The sequence below is a fragment of the Vulpes lagopus genome, chromosome 6 (assembly GCF_018345385.1).
Source record: "Vulpes lagopus strain Blue_001 chromosome 6, ASM1834538v1, whole genome shotgun sequence".
Taxonomy (NCBI): domain Eukaryota; kingdom Metazoa; phylum Chordata; class Mammalia; order Carnivora; family Canidae; genus Vulpes; species Vulpes lagopus.
In genome coordinates, this window is record NC_054829.1 from 16,344,097 (window position 1) to 16,360,952 (window position 16,856).

The window sequence follows — 16,856 nt, forward strand, 5'->3', positions numbered from 1 at the left end:
TCCCAGAAAATATTAGAAAAATCAACCCCCATCCTTTTAATTGACTGACAATTTTTTCCCTGGTTACACTGTCTACCTTCAATCTGTACTTCCTCATCAGCAGTTCCTCACCAACCATGACTAAGAGAGCATCACTGAGTTTCTGGTGAAGAGTGGGGTCTTCCCATACCTGAAGGAAGCATGTAGGCCAACACATGGGATTGCACTCTCCTGGACCGTGGCCTCTCTTTATTTGACAAGGAGATTTAGTTTGTATATTTGAGGATGATGGGAAGCAATACTTAACTTCATAGCCTTGATTCACGTTCTTTGTTTTAACGGTTCTAACAGGATAACTGATATGCATACTGCCTGATTGAAAAGAGGTTTTATTTGATCCAGACATGAAATAGGACTTCCAATACTCCCTTAGTGTCCAAGTCATAAATAATTAAATGGCTGGGATGTGTATCTCACAAAAAAATAAATATAATAACCTTTTATTGGTAAACAATCAATAGTCTACTAAAAATAAAGTCGAATATCATTTTCTGATTTTTATGGAGGGACAAAGTTTTATTTATACTTTTAGTATTTTCCAGTAGAGCTGGAATAATTATAGAATGGATTTTGGAAAAAATATATTCAGGAATAAAATAATGCAATGTGCAATAATTCAACTTGATAAATGGGTTAATTGTAATAATGCTTGGTATATAGATCTTTTTCCACCAAGACTTTTGAAATTTAGAAAAACTCATAATATTTATGTTTGTCACAAAGAATTTAAGGGGATTATTAATATTCAGAAGCACGTACTAATTTCCTTTGAGGACAGATAATTTAGTGGCTGTAAAATAAGCTTTGGCATTAGAACTCACCAAACTGAGTTTAAATCTAGTTCTTCCACTTACTTGTTATGTGATTTTAGGTAAATGATTTAATTTTGCTTTTCTTATCTGAAAAATAGGAGTGATGAAGATAATGGAGAACAGACGAATTAGACTACACATAACTGCTGAGAAGATTTTTTAAGAATAACAAAATACCTACATCCTCAATGTCAGAGTCTGATGTAATTGGTCTTGGGTGAGGCTGGGGTGGCAGTGTTTGTTGTTTGTTTAAATCCACAGAGATATGGTCTGTATCCTGTATGAAGTGGGCATCATAATAGATGATGTAGATGATGTAAGTAAAGAATTAAATTGAATATGAGATTTGGAGTCAGACAGGCTTGTTATGATTTATATTACCTGTGTGTCCTTGCGTAACAACTTGATTTCCCCCAGTCTCAAGCTCCACATGTATAATATAAGCACTAAAGTTAATGTATGTAACTGAGCACAGTGATTTACGACTGCTGGATAACAGCTGTCCCCTAAATAGTATTATTGTGTAAGATATATAAACTGTTATTGCTTATAGTTTTGCCTCAAAAGGATGCTATAGCTTTGTTCTCTGGGTCTACAAATATCTAATCACCCAATTATAATATTTGAGGATGAGTAATACAACTCTCAAAGGTTAAGAAAATTCACATTTCTATCTCATCAGTGTTAGGGGGTGAGGGGCAGTTCTAACCTTTCTCATACCAACTCACTACTACTATTACTGTCTATACATCTTTCTATAAACTACATCAGTCTATATTTCAGTATAAAAATGCAGCAAAACAGCATCTTTTTATAATTTTATTTTTAATATACATTGTGCATGTTTTAGAGTTTTACCTTACATCCTGTTGGGTGTAAGGATGTGTCCGAAATGTTAATAAGCTTGGAGAAAATATGCCACAACAGTTGCTTTCATTCATATCAATATTAATTGAAGTTCTACTTTACTTAAGCCTAATACTTAGAAATCTAGGAGCCACCCTTATAAGCTTCTGGTTCCTAATTAAAATGTCACATTGCCTAGTGGAAAAATCTTTTTTACATGTTTTTCTCCTTTTATACAGAGTTCCAGAACATTAAGATTATAGCTCTTGGCCTAAGATTTTGACCTTATATAAGCAGAAGGTGATTTTCACCATATCAAATCTGGTATTTATCATTTTTGGCAGGTTCCAATTACAAATGAAATTTCCTGGAATATTATGAAAGAAAGACATTGGCGTATAAAATGCTTCTGATTTATAGCACAAGATCTTGGTTTTGAAATAATCTTGTGGGGCAATTTGGCTTAATTCTTATTTTTCTCTTGATTTTATACCATAATGTAGTTAAACACTTTAGTTTGAGCAATCAATTAAGAATTAGGAACATGTCTACTCTATATGAAGGCAGAATTAAGGGCGCAATTCCCCAGTCCTTTTCCATTTTCAGCTTCTTTGATTTTGGCATAAGTCAGAACATGTGTACGGATATTAAAGGAAGCTTCTTTATCATGCAAATATAAGATATGATTATGGAATATAAACCTATTCCCAAAGTTATACATAGAATTCAGAATTGCAATTCACCCTCAAGTGAGCTACAAAACAGTCCCCCGCCCTTGTCTCAGAAGTCATGTTCTGCTGACCTTAATTTCATAATAGTGGGAATTGAGATTCAGCAGGTTGTAGCTGATTGATCATTTCACCCAGAGACCCACTTGTATTTTATTCTCTCCTAGATGAGGTCTTTCTTAAACTATTTTGGGGCTGAGGATTATTCTTCCTTGAATACCATTGACTACATCACTACGATCCTGTTCAATCTCATTAAATCTAGAATGAACTCAGTATTCTCTACCATCCGGTCCTAAACCATTCGTTCAGTTTCAGCTTTTAGCCCACATGATTTACACTTGAGCTAGATGCCCTGAATGTGCTCCCTGCATTCATATCCTGTGCCATTGCATACATCCTTCTCCTTGTTTGGAAAGGCACTCCTCCGGCTCTCTACCTAGGCACGTTAGTCAAAATATCAGATCTTCCACACAGCCTTTTCTTTTTCCTTTTTAAATATTTTATTTATCTATTCATGAGAGAGGCAGAGACATAGGCAGGGGGAGAAGCAGGCTTCTCAAGGGGAGCTCGATGTGGGACTCGATTCCAGGAACCCGGGATCACGACCTGAGCCAAAGGCAGATGCTCAACAACTGAGCAACCCAGGCGTCTCCACACAGCCTTTTCTGATCAAAAACTGCTATAAATTTTATTGCCCTCTATTTTTTTCTTTTTTTCTTATCCTTCTAATTAATCTTTACCGTGTTATTAGTCCATACTGTCATATTTTTTCAAGTGTCTGCTTTGTTTCTTTTCAGTTACGTTGAAAATTACTTGAGAGTAGATCTAGCAATACTTTTTCTCCTTAACTCACAAAAACACAAAACCTCTTTACAAAAAGAAAAAAAAAAATCTTATCAGGTTCTTCCAGGTACTTTTTCAGACATTCGGGATGCATCAGAGAACAAAGTGTGTCCGTTTATAATATGTAAGAATTGATGCTTTATTTCTGTAGTTTGCTAAATTTTAGAAAAATGGTGGATTTAGTTAAGTTTTAACAGGCAAGTAATTATAACTAATAAAGTATTCGGTTCATTACTTGTGATTCTTGTCAGTTTAGCTTATTGTTAGAAACTCCTGGAAGAAAGAGGGAAATAAAGGGAATATTTACAGAACAACATATATTTATGCAGTCCTTTTCATTTAAACTTCACAATAAATCTTTAAATGTACTTATCCTCTCAGAGATCGCCTTTTAGTAAAGTAAAAAGATAAATGGATCAGAGTATAGATGGCCTACCAGAAAAGTCTTGCTCTATCTTCCCATATCATTTAAAGTACTTTCTTATTCAGAAGTAAATGACATCTACGTCGTCTGAAGCCAGTTCTAGTTATCTGGTATATCTGGTATGAGCAAGGGGTTTTGACTCAAGTATCCCTCAAATCACCCTTTTAATCAGCTGACCACATTTTTGATTGAACATTGGTATATTGTTTTTCCAACAATTTTCTCATTTCTCTGCTACCTACTGGGAATCCTACACTTTCATTCAATTCTGACACTACTCAGAGTTAGAGTAGGTTCCTGAGGTTAAGGGTGAAGTCAATCCCACAAGACTGCCCTTACTTCAAATGCCAGCCATAGATAGGATCCCCAGACTTCCTGTGCTTCTGTTTGGCTTACTATAAATTCTGAAGTTCTGATGACCCACTCACCTTTTCCAGGTGTGATAATTTACCAGAATGACTCATAGACCTCAGGAAAGCCCTATACATACAATTACAGTTTTATTATGAAGGTTGTAATTCAAGAATTGTCAATAGGAAAGAATCTGTAGAGCAAGGGATGTGAATGTGGGTAGGTGGAGGATATACAGAATTTCTATGCCCTCTCATGGCATGCTACCCTCTCAGGACATTAATGTTTTTACCAACCTAGAAGTCCCTCAGACTTCTTTTCCCCAAAAAACTTCTTTGTTCAAAAGCTTCTATTGGGGCAGCCGGGGTGGCTCAGCGGTTTAGCGCCACCTTCAGCCCAGGGCACCATCCTGGAGACCTGGGGTGTAGTCCCACATTGGGCTCCCTGCATGGAGCCTGCTTCTCCCCCTGCCACTCTCTCTCTCTCTCTCTCATAAATCAATAAATAAAATCTTAAAAAAAAAAAAGCTTCTATTGAAGTTTCATGATGTTATCATGATTGATTGAATCATTAACCATTAGTGACTATACTCAGCCTGCAGAGTTCTCCCCTCCTCAGAGTCAGAGCTGATAGTTCTAAACTTTGAATCAGGTGATTGGGTTTTCTGGCAATCAATCCCAATTCCAAAGGTTTCTAGAGACCACGAAGGGTCATCTCATTAGCATAAACCCAGGTGTGGTCAAAGGGATTCATTATGAACAAAAAAAAGATACTTGTCACTCAGGGAATTCCAAGGCTATGAGGAGATCTGTGCCAGGAACTGAGACAAAGACCAAATCTATCTATTTTTTATCATACTACAATTGGAAATATCAAGGAGTTTATAAGCCAATGGCTGGGCCTCTCTGCTAAAGGTTTTGGTTTTATTGGTCTGGGGTGAAGCCCCATCATGGGCAGTTTTTAAAAGATCTTCAGGTAACTCTAATGTACACCTAGGGTAGAAAGCTATCCTTTAAATAAGGGAGCAGTGGGAGTATTAAATATTTGATATACAGTCAATAGCCAAATGTTTGTTGAACTATGGTCCACGTGCTATGTTAGATGCTTAGGAGATAACAGTGAGTAAACCAGGCATATTCCTTTTCATACAGAGCTTATGATCCAATAGAAAAGTCAGAAATTACACACATATAGCAAGTATGATGGAATTGAGAAGGTGAGGTACAGAATGCTATAAAACTGTATAGCAAGGGGGTCCTGGCATAATGAGGAAGTAAGGGGTAGAGCCAGGAAGGCTTCCTTACAGAAAGATATGGATGGGGAATCTGAAAGAATGAATAAGAGGTAGTGAAAGAAAAGCAAGAGAATTGTTTTTCTTGGCACTCACTTCTCAAAGTGAGGTTCAAGGGAGTAGTAGCATTAGTGTCACCTAGGAGTTGTTAAAAATACAGAATATCAAGCCCACTGAATCAGAATCACATTGTTCCCAGATGAGCCCTATGCAAAATCAAGTTTGGGAAGTACAGTTCTTGGCAACTCCCCAAAAGGCACTGCTTATAAATTCCTCAATGAGATCCCTAAGGCAGCTTTGCTTCCTGTCCTTAAGAGGACTAATCGTACAAATATTCCTATAATTCCATAAGCTACCCTAGGAACTTTCCAATAAAATTATTTTTTGCTTAAACTAGTAAGATTCACATTTTATTGTTTCGAAGAAAAGTACCCTAAATAATACGCAGAGATACCATTCCCAAGTTGCTAGGAAAAAAAATGACTAAAACCCAAATTATGCCTCATATTTTTAACCCAGAATTCAATAATATTTTTCTAGCATTTCAAACATAATCAGAAATATTGTTCCTTTCCTTCATAATTTAACAGATATATAGTTTAAAGCCAATTACTTTTTTTTAAAGATTTCATTTATTTATTCATGAGAGACACAAAAAGAGAGGCAGAAACATAGGCAGAGAGATAAGCAGGTTCCCTGTGGGCAGCCCGATGTGGGACTCAAGCCCAGGACCCTGGGATTGACCTGGGCCAAAGGCATGTGCTCAACCGCTGAGATACCTAGGGGTCCCAAAAGCCAATTAGTTTTGACTAATACTCACAATTTTGTGCTTTTTGTTGGTTAAATGATTTTTATCTTTTTCTCAAATGTTTAGAGATTTATGAGAATTATGAGACTGTGTTAATTATCTGTTGTTGCACAAAACACACCAAAAGTAATAGCTTCAGATGATAATAAACACCTACTGCCACCCATGTTTTACTGGTCAAGTTCAAGAGTGACTTTCTTGGATCATTGTTGTCCAAGATACCTTCCGAGATTGCAATCAAATTGTTGACTAAGAATTTGCAGTCATTCAAAGTCTTGCCTGAGGTTGGAGGATCTGATTCCAAGAAGGCTCATACCTGTGACTGACACACAAATGCTAGATGTTGGTGGGGGGCCTTGGTTACTCACCATATGGACTTCTCCATAGATGTCCTTGAATATTCTCATATCATGGGTGCTGGGAAGTGATCCATGTGATGGAGGCAGAAGGTACATCTTTCATGAGCTAATCTTGGAAGTCCTTCTCTGTCATTTCTGTGACATCTCCTTGGTTACCAGGTCAGGCCTATTCGATGTGGATGAGGGTGATCCACAGGGGTGTGACTACTGATGTGGGATTAATGGGATAATCTTAAAGATTAACACAAAGTCTGCATTTCACACTATTTCACATTTCTGTTTCCATTTTTTTAATATTTTATTTATTTATTCATGAGAGACACGGAGAGAGAGAGGCAGAGACAGAGGCAGAGGGAGAAGCAGGCTCCATGCAGGGAGCCTGACATGAGACTCCATCCCGGGTCTCCAGGACCATGCCCCGAGCTGAAGGCGGTGCTAAACTGCTGAGCCACTGGGGCTGCCCCCAATTTTTTTTTTTAATAATAGGAACTAAGTGTAATAACATATCAAACATCCTCAAAGACAGTGACTTCCTTGAAACTGACAGCAGCACTGTATGATGGATATTTTAATGTATATAATAATAATGCTAACTATATCTGACACTAATAAATGGCAATATATGGCATGCATTATTCTATAAGCTCTCTATATGTAAATGAAGTTATTCTTCACAACAAATCTATGAGGTAGGTATTATTTTTCTCCCTATTTTGTAAACAGGAAGCTAAATCACAGGGAGATTAAGTAAAAGCAGTGTTGTTATTATCTCTCCTAACTGCCTATATTAAACACCCCTAACTACTACGACTATATACTTGGGTGGTGGAAATAAACGGGTAATGAGTAACAATGAGGGTTGTAAGAAGATGGACTGAGGATCATTCCCATTTACTAAGATCCAGTGTTGGAGGACAAGGTGTGCAGGTAAGAGAAATGAAAATAACCTAGTTTTTGCCTTCAGGATACTTGAAACATAACCAATGAAAGAGGAAAATATTAGAAACATTGCTATTTCATGTTATTTAAAAAATGTTCAATAAATCATACCAATGTTTTTAGATTAGCTTATTCAACAAACATAATTGAACACCTACTGCATGCTAGGTACCACTGAAGTGACTGTGATATAGCAGTGAAATGACCAAACAAAAATTTCTGCCTATGGAGAATATCTATTCTAATGGGAAAGAGGCAAATATTAAGCCAGATAAATTAGTAAACTATAGGGTAATTGCATATTGATAAGACCTAAGGATAAAGAACTAAGCTAAGCAAAAGAGAGGGATAAGACATGTCCGTGTGAAGGAAAAGGAGGTGATAGAGATCTGAGGAAGATGTTACTGAGCAGGGAACTACTTAAAAATAAAAAAAACAACTTAGGTTTATTTATTTATTTGAGAGAGTCAGGGTAGGGGCAGAGGGAGAGAGAGAGAAATCTTCAAACTGTCTCCCTGCTGAGCACAGAGCTCAGTCCCAGGACCCTGAGATCATGACGTGAGCTGAAATCAAGAGTCAGACGCTAAACCAACTGAGCCACCCAGGTGCCCCTGAGCAGGTGACTTTTGAATGAATATCCTGAGGTGAGAGAACTATATCTGGAGGAAAAGCATTTCAGGCAGAGGGAACAGCAAGTAAAAGGCTCAGTCAGAGACATGCACATGTAGAACAAATTTGAAGAATAACAGAAAAGGGCAGGGGGATTAGAATTGAACAAATAAGGAGAGAGAACTAAGAAATGGGTTTAGAGAGTTAACATGTGGGAGGGTGTGAGCACAGATCATGTAACACGTTGAGGGTTATTGGAAATTACTGTGATCATTCTGGCTGCTGTGCTGGGAATATACTGAAGGCAACAAAGTAGAAGCAGTAAATCCAGCTTACTATTGCAGTAATCCAGGTAAGAGGTGGTTGTGCTTAGTCCAGGATGGTAGCAGGGGATTGTTGGGAAATGGTAGAGTATGTCACAGAGGGAATGGAATACCCATTGTAAGATAGCTACCCTTAAACGACAACAACAACAACAATAACAACAACAACAACATGATAATAACATTCAAGGGAGTAAATTAAACGGGTTAGGTCAACAGCAATGGATGAGTATAATGATGGAATCCTGATAGGAGAATCAATATTCATTTAAAAGATTGCTGTTTGATGATTTTGGAAAGTGCCAAAGCCCACTACCTACAAAAAGATGATGTTTAAGAATTTTTATGTCCTGCTGAGTTACTGGCAAGAAGTTGAGAAATACAAAGATTTTTAAAAAGAAAAGGGTACTATGAAGGTTTAGAAGAATGTTTTTTAAAAAAATATGCTAACTGACTGATGATCAAAGGAAAACTTGGCAAATTCTCCTGGCAGTCAAATAGAAAAAAAAAAAAAATCAAAGAATTGATTTGTTAAATAAGGTAAACTAATTCCTAGAATTTCCAACTAGCTATTTAGAGACACATATTCAAATGCCAAGCCAAAATTAAAATGGATATTGATATTTTCTCTCTTGAACACAAACAAACTCGATTTATGGAACAAAAAGAAATATGTATCAATAGCACACAACCCCAGCGTAGTGGGAGATTCAGTGCCTGACTGACATCTCCATCGCGGTCAAAACAAAATATCTTACTAGTGGAGGAAATTAAACTTTTCCAAAATGATCATTCCTTCTACAAACATTTGAGTGTCAGTGAACCAAATAAATGCTAATGAGTTATTTCAAACACTTTTTAAATGCTTTTCCTTTTTCGACATATGCAATCAATAAGTCTAAAATGGGATAATGTTCTAAAATTTAGTATTCTAGACTTGGAAAGAGTCACAGAGATAATTTGATCCATCTCCCTTCACCCCCATCCATTTGGCAGATGAGGGTACATAGAAGTGAAGCAATTTGCTTAATGTCACATGACTAGCTAGTTTCAAGGTTGGTATTGAAAAGAGGAGACCTCTTTCAGAATTTATGCCTTTATCTTACTCTTCTAGAACCACAACTTTCAAAAATTAATTTGTGGCATTCTCCTTTCATTAAATCATGGAAGATATGTGTGTTTTCCATTTGGACTCACATTGGAGTCTACCCCTGGTTCTGCGGGACAGGTGAAAGGGAAACATATGAGGATGTCATTTCCCTGTCTTGTCATGGAAGTGTAAGTCCAAGGCCACCCACCTTTGTGGTATGAAGCAGAAGTTCCTAGAGTCACATATAGACAAGTCTGTTTGCTTCACACTTGCACACTCAATGCCACACAGAATGTGGGGCATATCAGATGCTGAATACCACATTGCTAAGTGAACGAGTAGATTTCTCTTCCTTGCTGTCACCCGAACCTGGAAACCTAGCAGAGGGTAAATCACCGGGATTAAACAGGAGTTGCAACGTGCAGTGCCTCGTGGATGACAAGTCTACCTTGGCTGGGGGGCGGGGAGGTGGAGGCTTTCAGAGATGGAAGGCCTCAGAGATGGTACCTGACTCTACCTTAGCCGGGACTAACACACAGGGATAGGAAAAGATAAAGAATGTGTGGTGAGAGCCTCCTCCTGATGTAAGAAGAGAGGAAAGTAACGTGAGTGCTAATGAGAAGAAATAAATGAAACAGTGGGGGAAGAAAATGCATCCAAGTTGTTATTTAATATTGCCTCCAATCATGTGCCTTCCTCCTATTGTGTGTAGGTTAAAAGTGTATTTTTAGGGCAAAATCTTTTGAAATTCTGGTTCTTATGAAATTCTACCTACTAAACCATGCTCCTAATCCTTCAGTTACATATAAGACACTCAATCATCAATTTCAAGAACAGAAAAAGAAGTATTATAAGTGTGGCCCCCTTAGGGGTGCCTGGGTGGCTCAGTCAGTTGTGCCTGACTATTGGTTTCTGCTCAGGTCATGATCTCAGCGTCCTGGGATTAGCCCCATGTGGGACCCCATGCTCAACATGGAGTCTGCTTGTCCCTCTCTCTCTCCCCCTCTGCTCCTCTCCCTGAGCATGCCTGTGTGCACGTGTACTTTCTTCTTTCTAAAACAAAACAAAACAAAACACCAAATAAATAAAATCTTAAAAAAACAAGTGTGGCTCCCCTAATCAATAGGAACATATACGGACTATAGGTACACATCGCCAATTTCATCTTTCACTGTAGCTTATTTTTCAAAATGAAATTTGGCAAATGGTGAGTTGTAAGACCTTGAAATTCCTTCACTGTGCAAGAACATTCACTTTAAAGTTTGCCATAAAGGGACGTCATGCCACGTATAGATAGCTGCATGTGTATATTTTTAAGTGTATTGCCAGAATGCAGTTTACCATTAGAGTGTTTAGCAATCATGTACATCCTTCTGTCCAACAATGGGCAGATAATTATTTGCAGCCAACTAAATGACTATATTGGAATCCTTTTTAAAGATGAAATTTTTAAAATTCAAAATCACAGTTTACGTGTTGTCCAAGCTCAGTTCATCTCTGATCGAAAGAGAAACATCTATAATCACTAACTTGAATCTCTTGAGCTCACAGAAGGTTGTGTGCACAAATAAATATGCAGATGTGTCCACACAGCAGCAACTGCTTCCTTCTATGCTTACTTCTTCTTTGCCTGGATCCAGCACTGGGATGAGGCACTTGCTTTGATTGCCAAATTTACAGGAGAAAAAAAACTCATCAATCAAGATAAGGATCAGGAACATTGTTGTTCTGAGTCATTATACAAATTTGAAGTTAAAGAAAAAAATTGGTAACCTTCATCCTGTTCTTATTTAAAATGTAGATATTTTCTGCATTGTGGATTTTTTTTTGCATGACGTTAGATTTTTAAAATATTGTATTCAAATATTATTTATTTTGATTGTTGATATTTTAAGTTAAAATATAATTGAAATATCTTATTAGTTTCAGACAATGGTAACTAGACTTATAGGGGAGATCATTTACAATGTTTAAAAATCTCAAATCACTATGAGATATGCCTAGTTAGCTGAGTTTTTTGATACACCTTAAATTTTGCCCTTGAGGCAAGTGACTCATTCATCATACACTTCACCTTGGTGTTGACCCCACCTCAATGATTCTGCTCTATCAAAGATAGTGACAGAAATGTTCAAGGATTTGAGGATTCCATTCTATTATTTCAACTCCTCAATAAATATTAAGAATGTTCAACTCCTGAATGACACCTCCAAAAGTAGAGCCATAGGGATTTTAGAAGGGTAATGGATAAGTTAAGGAAAATTTGAAATTAACACATTTGCAATAATATATAAGCATAAACATTTAAAGTTTAGTAAGGGCCTTGAGGATCAGAAAGTCTATCCATGTTCTGAACTTGAATTTCCTTTACCACATATACCCAAGAACACATCTGAACTAATGAAGTGATGGAAAAGATGCCACTTCCCAACACAGCCCATTCTAATTGAAGCCTATTAGAACATTCTTCCTTACATTGAGCTATGTTTGAGTCTTTCTTCCTAAAGTGTCACACTTTGGTTCACTTTGAATCCTTTGAGTGTTAATTTAGGAAGACCAATACTAATCTCACTCCATTAGACTCTTAAAATATGAAGGCACATAAAAATGGCATCTTCTTGAAGCAAGTAATTTTCCTTTTGTTTTTTTGTTTTTTTTAATTTTTATTTATTTATGATAGTCACAGAGAGAGAGAGAGAGGCAGAGACATAGGCAGAGGGAGAAGCAGGCTCCATGCACCGGGAGCCTGATGTGGGATTCGATCCCGGGTCTCCAGGATCGCGCCCCGGGCCAAAGGCAGGTGCCAAACCGCTGCGCCACCCAGGGATCCCATAATTTTCCTTTTGGACATTTATCCTAAGGAGATATTTTTTTGTTATTAAATGTTGTTTTTGGAACTTGAATTCTATGGAAATAAAAAGGAACATCTTAGCAGCCATAATCATAATAATACAGTGCTCAGAATGTTTCCCTAGGTTGTTGATTTTCTCAACCTGGCTGGTCCCCCAAGTCTTCTGATGGTAAATTTAAATAATATGAATAGTTGGAACTAACATTTCAGGAATATGCCTCTTCAGATCTAGGGCAGAGCCCAGGTGCATCCTTGGTGTTTAGAAGCTCCCCAGGAGATCCATGTGTTCTGGCAGGACTAAAAACCACAACAGTCTTACCACTCAGATGAACAGGTACATCTACTTGCCCTTGACTTTCTCCAAATCAAGCAAGAAAAACTGCAGGCTAAAATACTTTATTCGCTTTCATAAAGTAAATCCTTCCCTTGTATTTGAGCTTCTCCTGAAAATGCAGTAATTGTTTAATTATCAAAAAAAGATTATCTAGTGATTGACTATTTTTTTTCCTGTATTGTTGGTGGAGTGGAAAAAATCAGTTAAATGTAGTGGTCCCCTGAAGCAGTATGTGACCAGTGTTGGAGAAGCCAGAGAAATCTCAGTGAATTTTCTGGATTTTAACTCAGGGAAAACATTTAATTATCTCGTGAAATAGTATAATTAAAGATAACAATAATAATACTTTACATCAAAAATTTTGTGCGTGTTGGTAGCCCTTTGAGACCTCATGAAAACTCAATTATAAAAGGAAATAAATGTATCAATTTATGTACCTACTAACTCCAGTGACCTGCCTCTACTCACAACTCTAGTGCCACTTAGAAGACAGGCATTCTAATGTTAATATCATTCATTTAATGTAATAAGAGATACCATAATCATCAGTCTCTATAAAGTAGGCTGTAAAGTATTTTACTGATTTAAAAATAAATATATTAATTCCAAACAGGAGAGTTAAAAAAAATACTGCAAATTAATCAGATTTACATGTTCTAATATTTCTATTGGGCTTTTAATTTGGCTAAAATATAAGAAATGTTTCCAATTATTATTTTAGAATAAACATTCTTTGGCTTAATGAAACTTTATTACACCTGACTAACAGTTGATTTCAGACACAAAAGTGGAGTCCTGCAATAAGGGAGAAAAGCATGTGTGGTCCTGCTGGCTGTTTATTTGGGCAGAATCAGAAGCACTTTCAAGTCTGGCTCTCTTCCCTATTTTTAAACTATTTTCCATTTATAAGCACATAATGGCCACAAGGAAATACCTTCAGGTTTTGTATGCTACTTTGAATTGGTTCTTTCATGAGAAGATACTCAGGCTTTGAAATGCCTGTCTTTAATTGAGAATAATTTCAGTTCTAGGACCTCTTATACTTACAAGCAAGAATCAAGTGCCAAACACTGTGCTAAGAACTCTAGATGCAAAGATAGGACATAGTACTTCTTCTCAAGTGTCTTTCTTGTAAATCTCACTGAGATTTCAGTTGTATGATGGGGCTAATCAATTTCACATTTGGGGTAGCTCCTGACTGCAGCTTGGCTTCTTACACGGATCAGCCATAGCTCCTCTAATCATATATAATGAGACTGAAGCTAGAGAACTGTGATGTCCAAAGCAAAGTATTCTATAGCTTGAGCAGTGATCACTTTAAATGTTTCAAGGCTATGCATATTAGCCTATCTCATAGGGTGGTTTTGCTTTGAGTTCATAAAAATTAATACAATGAATAGCCATTAGAGAGATATATCTAGGTTTTAGAACAAGGAGTATTGCCATCACACTTTCTAAACAGCAAATTGATTCAATAAATCCTATCATTTGTCAAATAGTGTCAGGAGCTTTATGCATGGGAATTAACCAAAGTAGGATATGTTTATATATTCAGAGCTGATTTTTTTTTTTTTGGAAAAATCTCTTTCTACAACTTGCTAGACTCTGTTAAACAAATTATTGTTGATTTGAATCCTCTGAGTCATAATAGAATTTCATTGTAAGTGTGGGTTTGACCATGCCCCTTGAGCTACAGAATACACATTGCCGATTTCATCTTCAAAATTATCGGCAAGGAGAGCAAAAAGGAGATAAAAAACATGAAACATTTTCAAAGAAACCCACCATGCTATAGTTGTCCGGCATGTCATGTTGGATTCATTTCAACAAAAAACGACTTTCACAGAATGCCCACCAGACATGTTCCCACAGGCTGTTTTGCCATCTGTAGTATTAAAGAGTATCCATTATGGGTGCCTTGGGGCTAATCTTTCAGAAATGATTACAAAGTGTTCATGATACATTACCTCAAATGGAGTTATTGGCTTTAATTAAAACAAGCAAAACAAAACAAAACCCTCAAAACAATAGATTTATTAAAGCAGACAAGGAATAGATCATATTTTAGACTTCACATCTGGATTGAAAGAACACACATACACATTTGCTTATGGTAGGTCTCTGTTAATATAAATTCTTTGACTAAATAATGATCGTAGAAAATTTATTACATTATGTAATCTACTCTGAATACTACTATTTCCTTTATTTATTTATGCAAAAAGGCACACCTCAAAATCCACCAGCATCCAGCTCATAAAAAAGGAATGATGAGGTCTCATCTTTCTTTCTTAAGTTTGACATTTAGTTGCAGTTGAAAATACATGGAAAATAGTAAACGTATTCTGAAAAACTGTATTATGAAAATATTGACTTTATCTAATTTAGAAAATAGAAAGTAAAGATAATAAGGATATTTTAAGTCTTTTCCCTAGTTGTAATACCTTTCTCTTAGGTGTACTGATCAGAAGCTATTTAAGCAAACTTTTATTTTTATAAATTGAGGTAACTTTTTATAACCCTTATAAAGCTGGAAATACCAATGTGATTGTACAGCCAGTGTTTGGAATCATAGGTTTAGATACTCACAAGCACAAATAAATCTTTTAAGTGGCTTCCAAAGTAATTATTCCAGTTCTTTACTTTCTCTTTTATGCAGTCTTTGAACTCCTCAAAAAGCATGATTCTGAAAACATATTCTCAGCCTCAAATGACAAATTATGTTCCAATATGTTATCAAGGGAAAATGGAATAACTATTATGCAAATTGGATGCTTAATTACTGCCCTCTATTACTCAGAAAAGCTTGATTTGGAACCAATCCCAGAGGTCATTTAGTCACGGAGTTGTCTCCCACCCCAAGAAGCCATAACACATACCCTGTGAGGCTTGTCACAAGCCCATACATGCGACATATTGTGTTCAATTGAACTAATGTCTCACAGAAGACTGAGTGACCCAATGAGTAAAATTTTGTCAGGTCCTTCTACTAACAGACATTCGTAATGCAGGAAAGTTCTTGTTGAGGTGGCCACTTACTGTTGTTCCTCTGACCACCTGATGTCCACTACCTTTTCCTAACAGAGAATAATTTTCTCTCCCATTGTTGTCTGCAATCTTGGTGGAAACAGGTTAAATAAAATGCCCTTTGTTCTACTCAAGAGGCTGAAGCAGGTATTCTTTGCCAGATGCTTCTCCATGCTCTAGGGGACAGCCATGTGGTGGGACCATAGGGCTCTTCAACCCAAGACTTTAAGTCTTGGCAAGAATGGATTGAGGATGAGACAGTAAGACAAATAAATGATGGCTGTAGACCTCAATGCTAATCAGATAGTTTCTGTAGCTTTCTACTGAGACATCCAGCCCCTTGCTCTGTCGATCTATATGCATCATTTTTGGCTTTGTGGCTCCTAGTATTTTTCCAATTAATTTTTGTTTGTTTAAAGCAAACAGAGTATGTCTATATATCTGCAAGCAAAGAACTCTGTCATCAGAGTTCCCAGTAATTTCCCCCTTTATTTCTAAATTTACCTTCCAGAATTTGTCCATATTCATAAATCCTGCTTTAACTATAAAATCCTACCTTCTATTTAACTTCCTTACTCTGGTCAAACAAATAAGCTTCCTACAACTGTTACTTAGATTATTTGAATTCTAGGCCTTAGACAACTCTGATCACGTTTCTTCTCTAGGATTTGTCCTGCACAGAACTTGCAGTTAAGGGATCCCTGGGTGGCGCAGCGGTTTAGCGCTTGCCTTTGGCCCAGGCCGCGATCCTGGAGGCCCGAGATCGAATCCCACATCAGGCTCCCGGTGCATGGAGCCTGCTTCTCCCTCTGCCTATGTTCTCGCCCCTCTCTCTCTCTCTCTCTGTGTGACCATCATAAATAATAAATAAAAAAAAAATTTTAAAAAAACTTGCAGTTAAACAAAACCCATAAGAATCCTCCCTAGTTGTTTTGTTTCTTTTTTGAGAGAGAGAGATGACATGGCTTCAGTCCCTATTACTTTCATAATGATGTGACCACTTTTAGCTAATTTTCAAACTACCTTTAAGACTTTAATTTTTGACCATTACATTTTGTTTAATGAATTACATCCATCAATTTAACACCTCCCTATCATGATTTAGATGAATATCATTCAATAGTCATCTAAAATAAATCAATATTCATCTAAAATAATATTATTTATTCCAAATCTTCA